This window comes from Protopterus annectens, chromosome 5.part0 (assembly GCF_019279795.1).
Source record: "Protopterus annectens isolate FY-2018-M chromosome 5.part0, PAN1.0, whole genome shotgun sequence".
In the NCBI taxonomy this organism is placed as follows: Eukaryota; Metazoa; Chordata; order Ceratodontiformes; family Protopteridae; genus Protopterus; species Protopterus annectens.
In genome coordinates this window covers 562,611,968-562,631,010 of record NC_056735.1, presented here as the reverse complement: position 1 = coordinate 562,631,010, position 19,043 = coordinate 562,611,968, and positions in this window count along the sequence as shown.

The window sequence follows — 19,043 nt, the reverse complement described above, 5'->3', positions numbered from 1 at the left end:
TTCAGGCAGGGCAAGCATGCCCTAGGAGGATCTTCCAGGTAGGCTTACATATGTCAATTTTTAAATATTTCTTGTTTAGTAAAATATTGAAAGCAATAGTTAAGTTGGTTTAATATTTTTTTTGAGGGTGGATCTAGTTATAGATTGATACAGTTAACAGCACATTCTGGGTCATTACACATGGGCTTGGGGTGTACGTGCCATCCAAGTTTCAGTTAAATGTATTGTTAATGGACATATGAAGGTCAAATCTTTCCCCCTGTATTATTGTTATTGTGATGATGGTTTCCTTCCATTTTGCCTAGCGTCTTCCAGGACCACACTCCCTAGCAAGTGTGGTGTCATCTGCCCATGTTAAGCCAAACATTTTTTATTTCAGTACTGATGTCCATTTCACAGAAATATTCATTTATCTGTACCTGTGAGGTGGGTGTTGGGACTTTGTGTGTATTGCTGTACTGTCTATAATAATGGCACCAGTGTTAGTTTGTTAGCATATATTGAACTATAGAATTGTAGCTATTAATTTCATTCCTGTGTTTGTTGCTTATTACCACAAATGATCCTGACAGTGGAAGTATGGGACTCTTACCAGTTGATGTCATAGTATTGTCAGAATCTGATGATGATGGTGGCCAAATGCGGACACAGTTGGAGGTACAAAGGTTGAAGCTGACACTGAGATTGACATTCATCTGTCCACTATAATTCCATCAGATACAGACAGTAGGCCTACACAACCCATTCCAGTGAGCCCTCTGATATTGGACAGGTGGTGGGTGATACAGCTGATCAGGGTAGTGTGGTTACTGTGGCTTCAGTGCCTGCTCACTCTGGCAATAGCCAAAGTGTGGGAGAGGTTCCATGCAGGAAGGTTGCTCTGGGTGCTTAGGGGAGGCCTGCTGTCCATCCTCCACCTGATCCTGGTGTGTCTTTTTGTGCCACTTGATGTATGTTTAGGGTAATCTTGGAAGCACAGGCATGTTCCAATAGGGTGTCTGAGGAAATGCTTATAGTTGTAGCTGTTTCACAGGCTAACATGCGTGACTGCCTCCACTGTGTTGCCAATTCAGTTGATCGGATGAATGACATGTTGGAACAGGCAGTGTATGAGAAGGAACGTCTGCAGGGAGGGAGATTTCATCCACATGGGTATAGATTAGTCACATCATCTGACGTTAGCCGACATGATTGCGCCTGTTCATGGTCCCATAGTGGCACTACTTTCACTGCTCTGTCAGTGGTTGAGGTGTCCACACCCAGACCTGGCAGGCAATGGAGTTATGGTCCTGGGTACACCTGTGAACAGAGATTGTCCAGCAGATACCAGTCACATTCAGGTAGCAGCGGTGCATCTGACTGGGGGCATGGATGTGCTAGTGCAACTCCTGGCAGAGCCAGTTTTTGGGGTCAGGCATGATGGTGATGAGCTCTCACCTTTATCATGCATGGCTCACACCTGTCTGACATACCAGAACATAGATCTAGAACAGTGCTTGGTTGTGTTCTTGCAGAGACTCACACACCAATTTCACCTGGAGTGTCCATACAGGCACAGACACATAACAGTCACATGGATCAGTCATGAGGCTTAAAGTTAATTCTGACTCAGTGGCCATTTGAAACTTTATCCAAATATCTGCATGTTTCTCTTACTCACAAACTCTCACAACGTTTTGGGTTAGCTTTCGTCTCCTGCCCCCCGCCCCCCAAACAACACCCTGTGCAAATGATGATAACTGTGCCGTATCCTTGTTTTCTATCTTTTGGCTTCAGGGATACCTAAGTCTTTTGTCTGATACTAAGGGTGCATAGCTGACTTAGTGCTTAGTATATCTGTTTTTCTGATTCTGGTTTACAAATTGTATGGCCTTCTTACAGGTTTTTGTAATGTGCACATCCCTCCCAAGCTCTTGACCAACAAAGCTGGACCAAACCATAAGTAAAAGTGTGACAAAGGCTCAAGAATGGGGAGAGTTTTTAAACATTTCTGTCTTCCAAACTTAGTTGATGGAATAATAAGCTTTGCATTACTATTTTTGTGTTTTGTTCTGAGGGATATGAAATCTGAAACTGAAATATGTATCATTATTTTCTAACTTCACTCTTTAATGATTTGTCATTACAAACGTATGAAGCCAAAATGTGGACATTCAGTGAACTTCTGTACATTTTAGATGTAAGGCCTATTAGTTGATAGAGGCACATATATTCATATAAGTCAGTGCTGTCACATCTTGAGGTGATTGCTGAAAAAATCACCCACCTTATACTTACTTACATTACCAAGTAAGAGTATGCAAAGATGTGCCATTCATTTGTATTCTTAGACATTTATTTTTCTATTGCAGGTTCAACACTTATCTTGGAAGTCCAGCAGTTACAAGAGCTTTAGTTCAAGGTTGACTCTGTCTGATGCTATGAGTACACAACTATTACATAGGTAAATAAAGGTTGTGGGTGTTGCCTGGAATTAATGATAGTCTATGTATGTGTGTAGTATGAAGGTTTTAGCCCCATAGGTGGTGAGTGTGTATGCTATCCATTGCCTCTTGGCCAGTGCACAGGCCATATTGTGCACATCTACATCTGCCTACTCCCACAGCAGTTGCTGGTTGCCCCTCTGACTCCTCACATGTGTGTGGCTGTGCTAACCTTACTAGTGTGGTGGGATGTGCGGCCCTTCACCTTGCAGTTCCTGCTGAAGCTGTTTTCTCAGGATAATGATGTGGAGCATGGCACAGATGGTTAATATTTCAGCACATGTATGGGGATTGTACTGCAGGGCTCCCCCAAACGTAACTAGGTACTGGAAGCACGTCTTCAGCAGCCCAAACACATGTTCTATGATATTTCTTCTTTGAGCATGAGCCTCATTATAGTGTTCTTCTGTTGGTGTGTGTGCATTTTTGATGAGTGTCATCAGCCATGGTTCCAGTGCATAACCTGCATCCCCTAGTAAATGACTCTGTTGGATATCCCCCTAGGAAACATCTCATACAGTTGACAGTTGTGCCAGATATGTGAGTCATGGTAACTGCCTAGGTTGGCAACACACACATTCAGGATTATTTCCTAAGCATTACACATGACCTGGCAATTAATAGAATGGTAGCCCTTTCTATCTATGTACACCCATCCCTGTTCCCCAGTTGGTGCTTTGATTTCTACATGTGCACAGTCTATGGCACTCCGGACTTCAGGGTAGTGTGCTACAGGGTAGAACTCCTGCATAGTTCTGGCTCTGTCCTCAGGTGTACAGGGAAAATACACGTACTCGCTGGCATGTTGCAGCATATCATTCAGGAATTGATGGAAGCTCCTGGATGCTGATGCCTGTGACACCCCCAGCATGTTCCCTGTTGGTCTCTGGAAGGTTCCTGTAGCTGAAATTCTAAGTGCAATGCATACCTTACTCTGCACTGGGATTGGTTCACCTAAGTTTGCCCTTGCTCTCAGTTGAGGATGACACAAGTTGCAACATTCCTGTAGTGTGTTTATATCCACCCTGTAGCACTCTATAATTTCCACATCATGCAAATTATAAAAAGTTAAATGGGGTCTAAAAACCCTTCACCTTCTTGGCAGTGGTCTATTAGCAACAGCAGCATCATAGACATGGGACTGCTGCACATACACATGAATAAAGAAACAACAGCCTCTAACATTCTTTCTGGGTAGCCTAGTTTCCATGGCAGTATTCCAATAGGTTTTGAAACTTCCACGGAAAACCAGCACTGAGTCTACACAGTTGCTTTATAGCTCCTCCATCTTGGATTGGTTGATTAGCATGCAGTTCAGCTGCTTATGCTGTAATTTACATGCCATGATGTTTAACATGTTTGCGCAGCTGTACATGGCATGTTGAGACACTTACTGAATATAAAACTGTGCGCCATCGGTTGTAGCAGTCCATGTAGGGTTTATTGAATCTGCACCTATATTTAAAATATCAAGCAAATTGTTTTGCTTAACTGGAAATCATACCTCGAAAATATAAAATATTTTTTCTCTTTTTCACTTTTCCTTCATTTCTTCTAACCTTTTCTTTTTGTTTTGTAATAATAGTATTGCATTTGAGAATGCAAGTATTCAGAGACTTAGTGCAATTTTCAAAAACACAGATGCTGCTCAAAGAAAAGTGAGTCAGTTTTACAAAAATGGTGAATGATGCTCACAGACTGTGGAAGGCATATAGGCTATCATTTAAGAAAAATAATGACCTTATTATGAGTATGTTACTGTGAAAAATATTGTATTATGGTGTCATATAATTTGGAAAAAAATTACAAAACACAAATGAATAGTATCTTTCTTTTGGCAGTAGTAGGCAGTAGACAGAACTTCATAAAAAGGATATATTATACAAAATTGAGAAAAGGGGGGTTTAGAATGGTTTATCCTGCTTGCTTAGATTCGGCGCAGTTGTGTTATATTACTACATTGATGGAAGAGAAAAAAGGTGCAAAAGAAGAAATTTTAGAAAGGTTGGACTGAGATTTAAGATGTGAAATAAAGGGAAGAACAGTTTAAGTTGGTAATATTGAAAATGGTATGACTATTAAAGGAAAATAATAATTTCAAGATATATATTTAAAGAAAACATTAAACATAAGTAAAAATGACATGGAACAGAGAGAATAAATTGCATAAAATGTTGTAAGAGAAGCTTTAAAGACTGAATACTGGAAGGTCATTATTAGGAGATTAGAATTTTAAAATAATAGGGTACTGCTTGTAGGTCAGACCATGTAATTTTAATTGTTATTGCGCAGTTGAAATGTAAAATATAAACAAGAAAAACAAAGCATTATGGTATGCGGTATCAAGGGGCATAGAATATTTGTGCATGTTATACTTAAATCTAAAACGGTTAAAATATGTTTAGTAAAAACTGGATACTATGTATAATTTTAGGCCAAGATTGAGAATGTGCATGGTTTCTTTAAAGGGAAGTTACATAAAATAGTTGGAAGGAATATGCCCTACATGGAATGGCATGTAGAAAATATCGTGTTTAATAAGGAATGCAACAAGAAAAAAAACAGCAGAAAAATATGGAGGATTTCATTTGATTGCGTAGAAGTAAAATAATTTTTGTATTTATAGAATTATTTTCACTTTATCTGCTTTTGTCTTTTTCTTTGTTTTTATATGTTTTTATGTCGGATTATTTTTGTGTCAATAAATAAATGAGAACTGTTGCATAAGAGATTTTTTTCAGTAAATTCCTAAACTCCAGCAGTGACTGTATTGGTGCTGTTTCAAATCCAAGACCATAGTGGAGAACAAGATGGAGAATGCTGAAACAGAACATGTGGTTATCAATACAGTTTAAGTTATGGAATGAAAGTGATGGGTTATTGATTGAAAAGCATTGGCTATTAAGATGCAGAGATCATGTACGGCATGATATGGAACTGTGGAATTGTGAAATTCCTGTTCCTTACAAGTGAAATGAACTGAAAAAAGTTAAGATACATGACTTAACATGAGGAATAAGCAAACCACTGACCATGGTAATGGACAGTGAAACAACAGTAATGCTGATGATGAATGACAGAGTGGACTACAACCAGTCAGGCATGTTTCACATTTTCACTCAGCAAGTGTGGAAATAAGGTAAAACATGTAAAAAATCCAAACACACACAAATTATAACTCTGCAAACATTGAGAAGACTGAATCATCCTGACTGATGTCATTTTGCATTAAAGAATATGATGAAGGATTACTTTAAGACTTAGACTTCTAAAACAGTCAGGAGTGTCCATAGACCAATACCAAATTTGGGTCAGTACTACTAGACCAGTGGATATTACAATACAAAAGGGATTTGCTTTAGTTAATTTTTTGACTGTAGTGATGTATGTGTTATGTCTTGAAAAAGAAAAGTCTTTAAAAAATTGGAAATGTTTGACAAGTATAATAGCAATGTTCCTTGGAATCTGTTTTGCAGTTATGATTTGTATCTTACAAGAAGCAGAAGACAGAAACAATTAAAGGCTGATTTTTTTACCTTAGAGGAAAGTGCTTTATTTTTGAATTGAACAAAGTTAATTTTGTACTTTCTCTGAGGAGAAATACAAATGACTGAACTAAGTTATGAACTGTAGCTAGAGAATGGACAACTGAAATGTTTGTGGAATGGGTAAGTAAACCATCTGGGAAATAACATTCATATTTTGAATAGTGCATATCTGTTAAATTATGCAAGACAACCAAATAAATGTTTTTGATGAGAGAAGCAGTAAGATACATCTGTAGAAATTGCAAACTGTATTTTTTTGAGAATTGGGCCTTAAAGTAGAAAATATTTAAAACAATTTATTGATCATTTTTTGGCAGATTATCATAAAATCAATTTAGGAAAAAAATCCTGTGATCATTACTGCACTGGAAATGAATGAGATAAACCTTATCAGCATAGGTCCCCCAGCATTAGTCAGAGTAGGCTGGGTCTTCAACTCAAATATCATCAAATATCCATGCCATTTTTGGTGACTTTAGTCAACATGACCAAATCACCTAGATGGAAGTTTTTATTAAAGCAGTATTGTGCCCAACATTAGACTTAAATACAAGTTAAAAGAGCTTGCTGTACATTTGTAGGACAGTATAGTTCAGGAGTCAGTTATGTATTAAATCCAGCAAAAATAAGCCAATAAGTATATCCATGTGTGTGTGTGTGTGTGTGTGTGTGTGTGTGTGTGTGTGTGTGTGTGTGTGTGTGTGTGTGTGTGTGTGTGTGTGTGTGTGTGTGTGTGTGTGTGTGTGTGTGTGTGTGTGTGTGTGTGTGTGTGTGTGTGTGTGTGTGTGTGTGTGTGTGTGTGTGTGTGTGTGTGTGTGTGTAGTTGTTTATCTCTATAGCTATATCTATCTCTCTATCTATATACACTTAAACATCAACCTTCAAAACACTGATTATAAAACTTTGACAATGGGAATGTCAACATACTACTGTGCACACACCATACACTAACCTGCATTAATGCCAAATTAAATATAAAAAAATAGCAAAACAATATTTTGCTCCACCTGCTCTGCCTTAGTAATACATACTAACCTAACCCTAATCCTGCCCCTGCCCCTAATCATAACATTCATCATAACTTCAATAGAAAAAGAAAACTTTCCCATAATACTTCCACTACACAAGACAGCTTGAGTACTCACCTGTTATTCACACACACGCACACACACAAACATACACACACACACACACACACACACACACACACACACACACACACACACACACACACACACACACACACATATACTCACATACAATAAACCTATCCCCTGACCCTTATCCTAACCCTAAACACTTGCAAACGCACACACACACACACACACACACACACACACACACACACACACACACACACACACACACACACACACACACACACACACACACACAAAATCTATCACTGTACCTAACACTTAGTCTAATTCTAACCCACACAACTTCACACAGAAATGCACAAACAAACACACACAGCATACCCACCTAGTATACATCCCACTTACATTTTTTGGCAAAGCAAACATCTGATGAAACATCCATTTGACAAACCAGACATTCGCTCAGATGAATCTATACTTCTGACAGTCAACCAAAGCAATGGCTGACAAATACAAAACACTCATATCTATCTATCTATCTCTATCTATCTATCTATCTATAGATAAATATGAGTGTGTGTGTGTGTACACAGATTGGGAATAGAACAATGAGCTTGGGAGGGCCCTAGACATCAGGGCTACTTTAATATTGCTGTAAGCTACTTTCAAATGTAGCAGAACAATGGGTTTAACAATAATATGAACAAAAATGTTTTGAACTATATACCATTGTACAGTTATGGCACAGGAAGCATCTTATGAATGAGTCAGTGCTAGTCTCATGCTCTAACTGAGGCAGTCTTGCATCAGAATGTATTTCCTGGAGCAATAAGATGTATGAAACCTAAGAAATCACTAAATATTTGTAAATCAAAAGGCACAAGAAATACAAGGCCTAGGGACCTGAATTCTGTATGGGACTTAAACAACACATGTTGGAGAATCAGAGATATGTCCCAGAGACTGCCCTCCTATGGAACAGGTTTCCCTTCCATCTGAAGTTGAGTTTGTCTGTTAACTAGTTTAACCATAACCTAGACCAATGGATGGAGTATAGGAAATTTACACTGTTCCTGGCACCCATCTCCCTTAAGGACAATGGTAGCTTATAAACACCTGGCCCTCAATGTTCTATTTGGACACAGGACATCATTATTCTTTAGTAAAACTTGGCTAGGCTTAGAACCCCCCCCCCCCGGGATGTTAGCCTACTAACAATCTATTAATCTTAATTAATTAACTATTCTTGTACTAATGGACATGATTTTAAGGAACAACTTCATCTTTTTTGAAGATGAATATTATAAACAAATGACTGTAGTAGCCATGGGCGCACATTGTGCCCCCACATATGTGAATTTAATTATGGCATATTGGGAAGAGAAGTTTGTATTAATTTTTCATTTTCACCAGCATTGGAAATACTATGGGAGATTTCTGGATGATATTTGTATCCTATGGACTAGTACAGAAGATAAATTCAAAGAATTTTTTGATTACATTAATGGTTCAACCTCTTTTTTAAGTTTCACTTATGAATTTAATAAAGAACAAATGAACTATTTAGATGTCAATATACAGAAAGTTGGTGGAAATTTTATATCTAAAATTCACCATAAGGAGACATTTTCCAATTCCTACTTGCACTACACCAGTTCTCACCCACCACACCAGAAGAAAGGTGTTGTAAAGGGACAACTGGTGCGGGCAAGTAGGATGACATCTGAAGATGAGACATTTAAAGAAGAAGTTAGATACATTATAAAATTATTTCTTGATAGGGGTTATCCAAAGGACCTGCTGACACAAATCAGCCTAGAGGTAATAAAGGGAAGAAAAAACAGGTTTGCCCCTATACTTGGAAAATTAGACTCTATTCATGCATTTAATGATGTAGTAGATAACTACAGTTCAGGTATTGCACTCACATATGATGGACAAGCTGGTCTGGTTAGAAAGATTATAGGGGTGGGAGGACAGTATAATGGTTAAGGTGTTTACCTTACAGGTGCAGGGTTTGATTCTCACATGGGAAATTGGCTAGGCTTGAAATGCTCACAAGGGCAATTAGCCTAGTTGCAATCTATGAACCTAAAAAGAATGGTTGAATTTTGCCAAGATATCAGATTTGGATTATACTTTTGATAAAGAAATAAAGTACACATACCGAAAAGGTAAAAATATTAAGAATTTGTTAGAGATGGGCACTCAAATAGGAAGAAGTGATGGACACTCTAGGAATAGCAAAAACTGTTTATTTAAATGTGGTAGTTGCAATTACTGTTCCCATTTGTTAATAGGAGCCTCAATATATTTAAAATCTCATAACAAGAAGTTATACTTGAATTCTTTTGTGAATTGTAACACTAAAGGAATTATATATTTAGCGATTTGTAAAATATGTGAGTCATTTTATATAGGGAAGAGTGAGAGAAAACTCAGAGGTTATACGAACACCTCTATGATATAAAAATGAGACATTAAAATAATGCCCAATATAAGCATACCTGTGTATGTAAGGGAGCTGAATTTGGATTCTTTGTTCTAGAGACCATAGCTATCGACCCGAGAGGTGAACCATGGGAAACAAGGGTTGAATACAGAGAGCTATATTGGCAAGTAGTATTGGAAGCATGTAAAAAACCTGGTTTGAATGATATGATCTCTATTATGCCTGTATTAAAGCTTAGATCTGCTAAGTTATAGATAGGGCTTGAACTGTTTGAATATATCTTACAAAGGAATGTAAAAGAACTTTTATTTGATAAAATGGTTTTATATATAAAAAGTTGTATAAAAGATTTTAGAGAGAGAAAAGTTTTTTATATAAAAAAGAAGTTTTTATGATTGTCCACTAGATGGTGTTATTCATTTATAAGTTTTTTACTATATATATTTAACAAAAGTAAGGTATACAACTCAAATGGTATAAATGTATAAATTTGTTATATATAAGTGGATTTATATGGTTTATACATGTATGCATTTGATATTTATTTGATATACAGCAATTCATTTATAATTGTTATGCACATTGCACTTTATATCAGCATCAAGTGGGATTGTGACAGGGAAGTTTGAAGGTTGCAGTAACTTGTATTTAATTAATCAGTTAGGAACTGTGAGTCATTGTAAGCTTTTTTTGGGTGGGGTTAACTGTGAAATGATATTTAAATGAAGGTGGTGGTGTGTTTAGGTTATCTGAAGAAGATGGTGATGAAAACGTACCTGTATCTTTGTGTCTACACTATTAAATTTTACCAGTTGTGGATCCGGTGGAGTGTCTTGTGCTTCATACTACTTGGTTACTAGTTTTCCTAGCACTTCATTCCTGTTTTTTGGCTATTATCTAGTTTAACCGTAACCTAGACCAATGGGTGGAGTATAGGAAATTTACACTGGGTCTGGCACCCATCTCCCTTATGGACAAAGGTAGCTTATAAACACCTGGCCCTCAATGTCCTATTTGGACACAGGACATTATTATTCTTTAGTAAAAACTAGGCTAGGCTTAGAATGCCCCCCCCCCCGGATGTTAGCCTACTAACAATCTATTAATCTATGAATATGCGCATCTTTGAAACTCATAATATCTGGTGTCATTGACTGACAGTAATGGTCCATGAGTTATGAGGGATAGGACAACCATAAGAGCCAAAGTCAAGAACATTCTGTAAAATCAGGGACTATTGGGAGGGATGTATGTGTTTCTGTTAGAGAGTGATGCCATATTTGTAAATGGCTGTGCTCAAGACTTCTGCATAAAACCAGGAGGAAAAATAAAATATACTTTGGGGATTTTATAAACAGAGACACTTAAAAAATAAATAGAAAAACAAGTCTAACATCATGATGCAGGTTCTGAAGAATAAGAAGAATGAAATTCTAATGTCTGGTATTATTGACTAACTGTAATTATCTGTGATATATGAAGGGCAGGGAAATAAGGGGAGGTTATGTCATGGAACAATCTGTAAACTCAGGAACAATTGAGAGGTATGATGTGTGATGTGTGTGTGTGTGTATGTGTGTGTGTGTGTGTGTGTGTGTGTGTGTGTGTGTGTGTGTGTGTGTGTGTGTGTGTGTGTGTGTGTGTGTGTGTGTGTGCACGTGTGTGTTTGTGTGTGTGTGTGTGTGTGTGTGTGTGTGTGTGTGTGTGTGTGTGTGTGTGTGTGTGTGTGTGTGTGTGTGTGTGTGTGCGTGTAAATGTACATGTATGTATGTGCGTGTCTGCATGTATTTTTGTGTGCATGTGTGCATGCATGTGTGTGTGTAAATGTATGCATGTATGTGCTTGTCTGAATGTGTGTGCGCGCACACGTGCGTGTGTGTGTGTGTGTGTGTGTGTGTGTGTGTGTGTGTGTGTGTGTGTGTGTGAGTGTGTGTGTGTAAATGTATGTATGTGCATGTCTGCATGTATTTTTGTGTGCATGTGTGCATGCATGTGTGTGTAAATGTATGTATGTGTGTATGTATGTGAATGTCTGAATGTGTGTGTGTGTGTGTGTGTGTGTGTGTGTGTGTGTGTGTGTGTGTGTGTAAATGTATGTTTATGTGCATGTCTGAATATGCGCGTGTGTGTGTGTGTGTGTGTGTGTGTGTGTGTGTGTGTGTGTGTGTGTGTGTGTGTGTAAATATATGTATGTATGTGCATGTCTGAATGTGTGTGTGTGTGTGTGTGTGTGTGTGTGTGGGGGGGGTGAGAATGAATTAGGGCAGTGCCTGTGCCAACTCGATGCATGGGGCAGAAGAGTTGATTTCAGCAGGAAAGTGTTGACTGTCACTAGCAGTAACAACACAGGACTCAGAGCCAAGCAAATAAAATGATAATGAAGCCTTTCCTGATTGTGGCTAACATGTCTATGAATCAAATTTCTCTCAATCACGGAAACAGCTACTTTTGGCCGCAATGTGAACTAAGTAATCTTTATGAATCTTGCCCATTGTCACATTAAAAATGAACTAGAAAATGTTTATCTAGCTGAAAGAAACTGTCATAACATTATCCCTTTGAACAAAACTGATTTAATTGTTTACGACATTAACATAGAATATACCTACTTCTGCCATAACATTAACAGTTCATTTGTACTTTCCATATCATTCTACTTAATGTGTTGCAAATAAGCCAAGGTTGTCCTTATCAACAGATTAAATGTCACAGCAGTACAGCCTGAATATCACATTGTATTTCTCCATATAAAATGATGTTTTGTTGTAAGCAAACCATCATAAAGTGATGTTTATTGTGAGTATAAAATAGAGGTGTGCAAAGAAAACAGGCAAAAAGTGTGTGTGTTTTTTTCCCAAAGTATTAGTGATGGTGTATATACTGTAGTACGTGTTGTATCTGAACTGCTTTTATAAACTGAAGTGTCTGTGAAAATAATGAATATTTTATAAACTCTTTTTGGCAAAGACTCAGTGCAATGACAGTCAATTTTGGCATCAATGATTTGTTGGCTTTATTGAAAGGTTTATTTTTGTTTTTGAGACAAAAAGAACAGTGTCAAACACTTAAAGGATAAATAATATCAGATCACCCCTGTCTAGAAAGAAAAGTGCCTTTTCTTTTCTTCTTAGATCTTTAGTAAGTCTTGATGCTAAGTTGTTTGATTTCCACCCACAACTTCCTCTCTTAGAACAATTCCTAAACTCAGGCACACTGCTGTATATCTCATCTGATGGCAACTACAGCTAAGTGATGATTTATTGGAAATTCTTACATAGCTATCCTGCAAAAAGTGACCACTTCCAGACAAATGGCATCTTGGTAGGCTGAACAGAAACCACAGAGTGGGGCAATAGAAGTAATCTTACACTCACTCAGACTAGACTGATTTCTTGTTGATGATGTCACAGCTCTCACAGAAGTACATTTGTTTTATCTCTAAACAAAAAAACTCTTTTTCCTGCACTGCCATTTCTTAGGCCCTTTTATGTGATTTCTGAAAAGCACATTACCATGCGGTATACTACTTAAAAGAAATCTTGTCATATTGCCAACAGATTAGGATGGAAGCCTACCAAACTGTGGCAGACTGCTATATAATGCACTCATTTTTTCTTTGCTTTTAAATGTCTTTGCATACCTAGAATAATGCTTTCATGTTGACAATAACCCTTCTGTATTTTGAAAAGCAATTTCAAAACAGAATTTCTTCAACTTGTCTTGTAACATAATAGAAACTGCATACAGTTAGAAAGCTTCTGCTAATCTAGTATAATTAACTTACTTCCTTTCATTTTCTATCAATTACACTGAAGTAGTGATTGGATTCCATTGGTGTTGGCCCCCTTCCCTCATCTTAGAGCTGAATATTAAATGATAAATGGTATTTCAACTTAAATTAATTAATAATTCTGACTACTTGTTAATGTTACTTATTTCCATGTCAGTACTTTTGTTATTTTAATTTCTTCATAAAATAAAACAATATTTAGTGTTCATTGTATCTCACAGGAAAAAGGGCCCAAACATAACTCTAGTGGCTCTTATTTTTGAATGCCTTGCTCATGTAACACAAATGGATTTACATCTGTTTATTGTACTGTATAGGATCATATTTTATTTTAATTCACTCCATTGACAGAATAGAAAGAAAAACACAGCTTTTTCACACATAGACACACATGCACACATGCACACACTCACACACGCACGCACTCACACCACCCACACACACCCACACACATGCACACACACACACACACACACACACACACACACACACACACACACACACACACACACACACACACACACACACACACACACACACACACATGCACCCACACACACCCACACACACAATCTTTATAATATTTGCAAGTCTTCAGTCAGATGTCGATGCATGTGAAACTTCTTTCAAACTTCTTTTATAACATGAATGTGATTATATTTTCATATAGCTTAATACTTGTGCTTTAAATGTTTGAATCCATGCCATTTTAAAGGCAGCACCATGGCTATTTTATCATTCAAGAACTCAATAAAAGCGTTATCTGAAACGGTACTACATCATTTAAGATATGCAGCAGTTGCAGTGCATCACTTTTTGCTGTTCGGAAGTTTACATTGCATTATCGTTTGCTTGACTTAAGAAAGAGAAAATAAGCTTATTTAATCTGCCTTGTTAAATGCCATAATAGCACTCTACCTCACCTCCATTCCTACCTCCCTCTTTACTCTTTTTCTACCTGTACAATGCCCTTTTGAATACATTTGTGGATTTCCTATTCTCCACCTAATTCATTCATACATTCCTTGGGTCCAAAACCCTCTATGTGAAAAAGTACTTTGAAACAAGCAACAAGCAGTTAGTTCTTATAATCATCTGCCTATGGTCCCTCCAAAATGAGCTGTACACATCACCCGTATATGACCTTGAACATCAGTATCATATCCCCCATCTCTTTTGCCTTCAGGGAGAATAGCTGTATTTCTTCTAGCCATTAGTTCTGTTCTTTCCTCTCTGTCAGACAGCTCTTTCTGGCAACTTTCCTCCACATTTACTCTAGTAGTCTGATGTCCTTATCCTTACAAAGCCTGCAGAGCTGCATGCAGTACTGAAGTGTAGTCTAATCAAAGCCATGACAAGTGAAAACATATCTCTTTGTCTCTATAACTGTTACTTCTGAGGAGAATGTTTGCCGCAACCACTGACCATGAAATCTGCTCACAGTGGCCCATCCTAGATGTGATCAGTTTTCTAGATCCTCTTCCTGCTTTGTTGTCATCAGTTTCACTCCTCTTAGGTGAACCCTTCACCGCAGGAGTATATTGCATTTATTTGTGTTGAACCTGAGCTGCCACCTTTCTTCTCCTTTTTGTAGCATTTACAAATCCTTCACTAGATTGCCCCCTTCACCCTCTACAGCCACTCCAGCCTTTGTGCCATCAACAAAGAATTTGATCTTGTTTTCTACTCCCTCAGATATTAGACAAACGCATTAAAAAATACTGGAGCCAGGCCTGTGGTGTAACCTTCTAAAACACATAGCACCTTTCTTGAGCTGTGTATGTTTGAACATCTTATAAGGGAAAATGTGTAACTGTGATAATTCCATTTCAGATAGCTGTGCTTGCCTATTAGGAAGCCATCAAGGGAGCACTATTTATGGATGAGTTGTTTAACTACTATTTTACCCTGCAATGTTTTCTTAGTAATGTGCATTTTTATATATATATATATATATATATATATATATATATATATATATTCTGTTTTTTTTATTATTTTGGTGTTGATTGTTATGTTGCTTTGTTTTGCAATAAAACATGGTTTTGCTTATAAAGGGTGATGTTTTGGGGTGATAGTATCTTGTATCTGTATACAACACATCAGAAAGTGTTTTTTTATTTTCAAAACAAAAGATATCAGGAATGGAATTTAGAAACCAATAGCTTTGTGCACTGAAACTATGCTGATTATTAATGAAATCCTAACTTTTTTGGAACAGAAGAAAAGAGTGTACAACTCTTAAATTACAAATCTTATCACAATGTTCTTAATGCATTTTTGAATTGGTAAATGAATGACAGAAACTTTAGGTTCTCAAAGAGTCTCATGATAAAACAATTGACTTGCTACTGCTGTCTTTTCTAGTTATTTTGTTATGATCTCAATAAACAGTGCTACAGCAAAGTTTGGCTAATGGGGCAAAACTCCTGGGTGCTAACTTGTATGAGATGCCAATTGATAAAAAAAATAAATAAAATTGATAGCCTATAAGATATCAGTGCACATTTTGCCTCACTTAAACAGATTGCTTGCAAATGGTTTATCTATCAGTCCTGTGTTTAAAGTTAACCTTTTAAAGAAAACAAGACTGACAGATGGGTATTGCAACACTTGATTACAGCTTATAAACTGCAAAATGAGACTGTCATTCAGTTATTGCCTTTTGGATTGTTTATAGAGAGTGGTGATGCAGCATATGGATGTTCTGCTCAGGATACCAAATTATTTTGCTACAGCTCTGAGTAAAATACCAACTGTTGTTAGAGGTATAATAATAACAGTGAATTAAAAAAAAAAAAATTCACATGGGCATGCTTTTGCAAGTTTTTTTTGGGTTTGTATAATGGTTAAGGTGTTTACCGTGCAAACTCAAAATACAGGTTTGATTCTCACTTTTGGAAAGGAAATTGACTAGGCTTTGAATTATCCACAAGGGCAGGCAGTCTAGAACTTACTTATGAGCCTAACATGTACCTATGAACAGCATTCCCTATGCACTAAGTTATTCAGACTCTACTTTATATACTAATAGTTACTTCATAAAGTAGTCTGTTTTAACGAGTGCCTAGTGAGTGTTGAACAATACTAATCCTAAAGCTCAAACATCAGCTGGGTATATTCTCGTGTATTATGTTATGTACCATGCATGTGACAGCAGAAAAAGAGAAGTTGTCTATCTTTCACGCCATATTTCTAACACTCATCCTATTTTCTAGGACTCCGTTTTTTACTTACAGTTTACTAAGTATTTGGTTAACTTGTTTCATTTATTGTCTATGATTTCTATAAAATGCTATCTGTTGTCTACATTAGCTTTTCACTCTTAACTTGGTAGGAAGACCTCATCCTCACTTATTTCCCATTTCCTTTGAGATGTCCTCCCATAATTATTCTGTCTACTCCTTGTTCTTCATTCCATCTATTTCGCTGGTAACTTTCTTTGTACCTTCTTAGCTAACTTGGCATCTTTATCGCTGAATGAGCACCAGGAATGAAAACAGTACTCCAGATGGCAGTCTGAGAAGAAGTAACTTGAGGAATAGTATAACCTAATTTAATAATAATAATAATAATAATAATAATAATAATAATAATAATAATAATAATATATCCTCAGTGTTCCTTTACAGGCCAGCGTACCATTAACCATGGCTACATCTTTGTCACTTTTAAATGGTTAGTTTCTATAATTAGCATATAATAAAGCATTTTTCTTGATAAACAGTTTTCAGGGTCACCCTTCCAAGATAATATTCCAGTTTGGAATTATGAAATGAAAGCTGAAGTACTTTACATTTGCCTACATTGTTTACAATTCTTATCCCAATCTGCCACTCCATTTGGACTCCTTTGAAGGCAAGCTACTCATTTACCACTGCCCCTTCTATCTTAATATCATCTACATATAGGTACATAGGTCTTATTCTAAGTGCCAGATACAACAATGCCATATAATACCAGCTTAAAATACAGTTCCAACTGCAGCCCTACTTGCCACTTCTTATTATATTGACTGGGTTAACTTGATGCCACTCTTTGCTTCATACCATCCAGTCATGATTTTATCAACTTATTCAACTTCTCTTCTACTCCAAGTCCCTTTATTTGATTTATTTATTTATTTATTTATTTATCAGCATTTGTTTACTGGGAAGGTCTGACTGGGCCATGACAGGCCTGTTTACAGCAGTGGCCTAGGTAGAAAAGCTCTACAGTTAACAAATTTTACAAGAGTTGATACAATATAATACAATATAAGACAAAGCAGCACACATTAGCAATCACATACAAGATGCAAGGATTAGTGTATAATGGGGAAAAAAAAGCAGAAGTGATAGATCCTAGAAATTATTATACTTCACAAAGTTACATTTCATTTTTACTGTATCAATGATAAGCTATTAGGTCTTCAGATGAAAGCCCAGAAGCTTTGTGTATGCAAGGATACCAAAAGGTCACCACAGATAGTATAAAAATGGATAAAGTTGTAGCAAAATTTAGCCAGGAGAATATTTTTAATGGCATAGTATGGAATCCAAGATGTGAATCCCAAGCATACCTCTCAACTGTCCAGAATTTTATAGAATGTTTGGGTTATTGCCTCATATTGTGGTGTGTTCCTCAAAAAAGTGTGGTTTTCTGGCAAATCACTAAGGATTAAAGACACTAAACAATGGCATACATTTGAGTTTCAACTTTCATATCCTTCAGAAATTATATGCAAATCTTGTTATTATACAAACTTTCTAAAGTTGTAAGAACAATATTTATAATATGTCCCTATTTTTGGGTGTTTGTCCCCCCATTATTTTAGACTTTTTCCAGATTTCTTGTGTTAAGAATTTAAGAGCTATATTCCCAAGGTTTTCTTAGAAGTATTTTGGATTTATAATGTGTCTTATGTCTTGTGGTAGGTTTATTTTACAATGAATTCAATGGTGAGAAGAGAGTGAAATCCTTTGCTGAAGTATAAAGCATTGACGAGATTGCCATCACTGAATTCCACTGTAACCAACAGAATCTGAGGTATAAAACACTGACTAGGTTTCTATCTCCAAGTTCTATTGTAAGCCAATCATAAAATTAAGATAACTATCTGAAATGCTGAGTCTCACAATGCTGAATCCTAGAATGTGGGGACTGAATGAACAAAAGTGCAGACTTACATATACAAAGCTAATGACTGCCATTCTCTGTTATATTCTCTCCAATGTATGGCAGTCTCAGAGCTGGTATATATAAGTTTGGGAAGGGTAGATTTAAGCCTCCCTGCAAAAATCAAGTTTAAAGGAGAAACACAATGTTCAAAATTTACTTTTTTACCTGTAATTTTGGTCTTTGTTTGGCAGTATGGGACTTGGCATTGCAAATGTCAAATGTGGCCTGTTTTTCACAAAGACATACTAATGCATACACTGCTGGCTTTAATTCTCCCTGAAACTACTGAGTCTTCCCATCAGTATTGTCTCCATGACTTTTACTGCTACTGAGATAACATTTATGGATTTGCAACTGCCATTTAAATTATAACTGAGCTGTTGCTCACAATTTTCGTTTTCCTGTGTACATTGCCTTAATAATTTATTGTGTTGGAATGACAGATTATGCATTTAAAATGCAAGTGCTCATGTGAAGTTGCAGTATCTTTAATGTAAGTGTATATTTGCA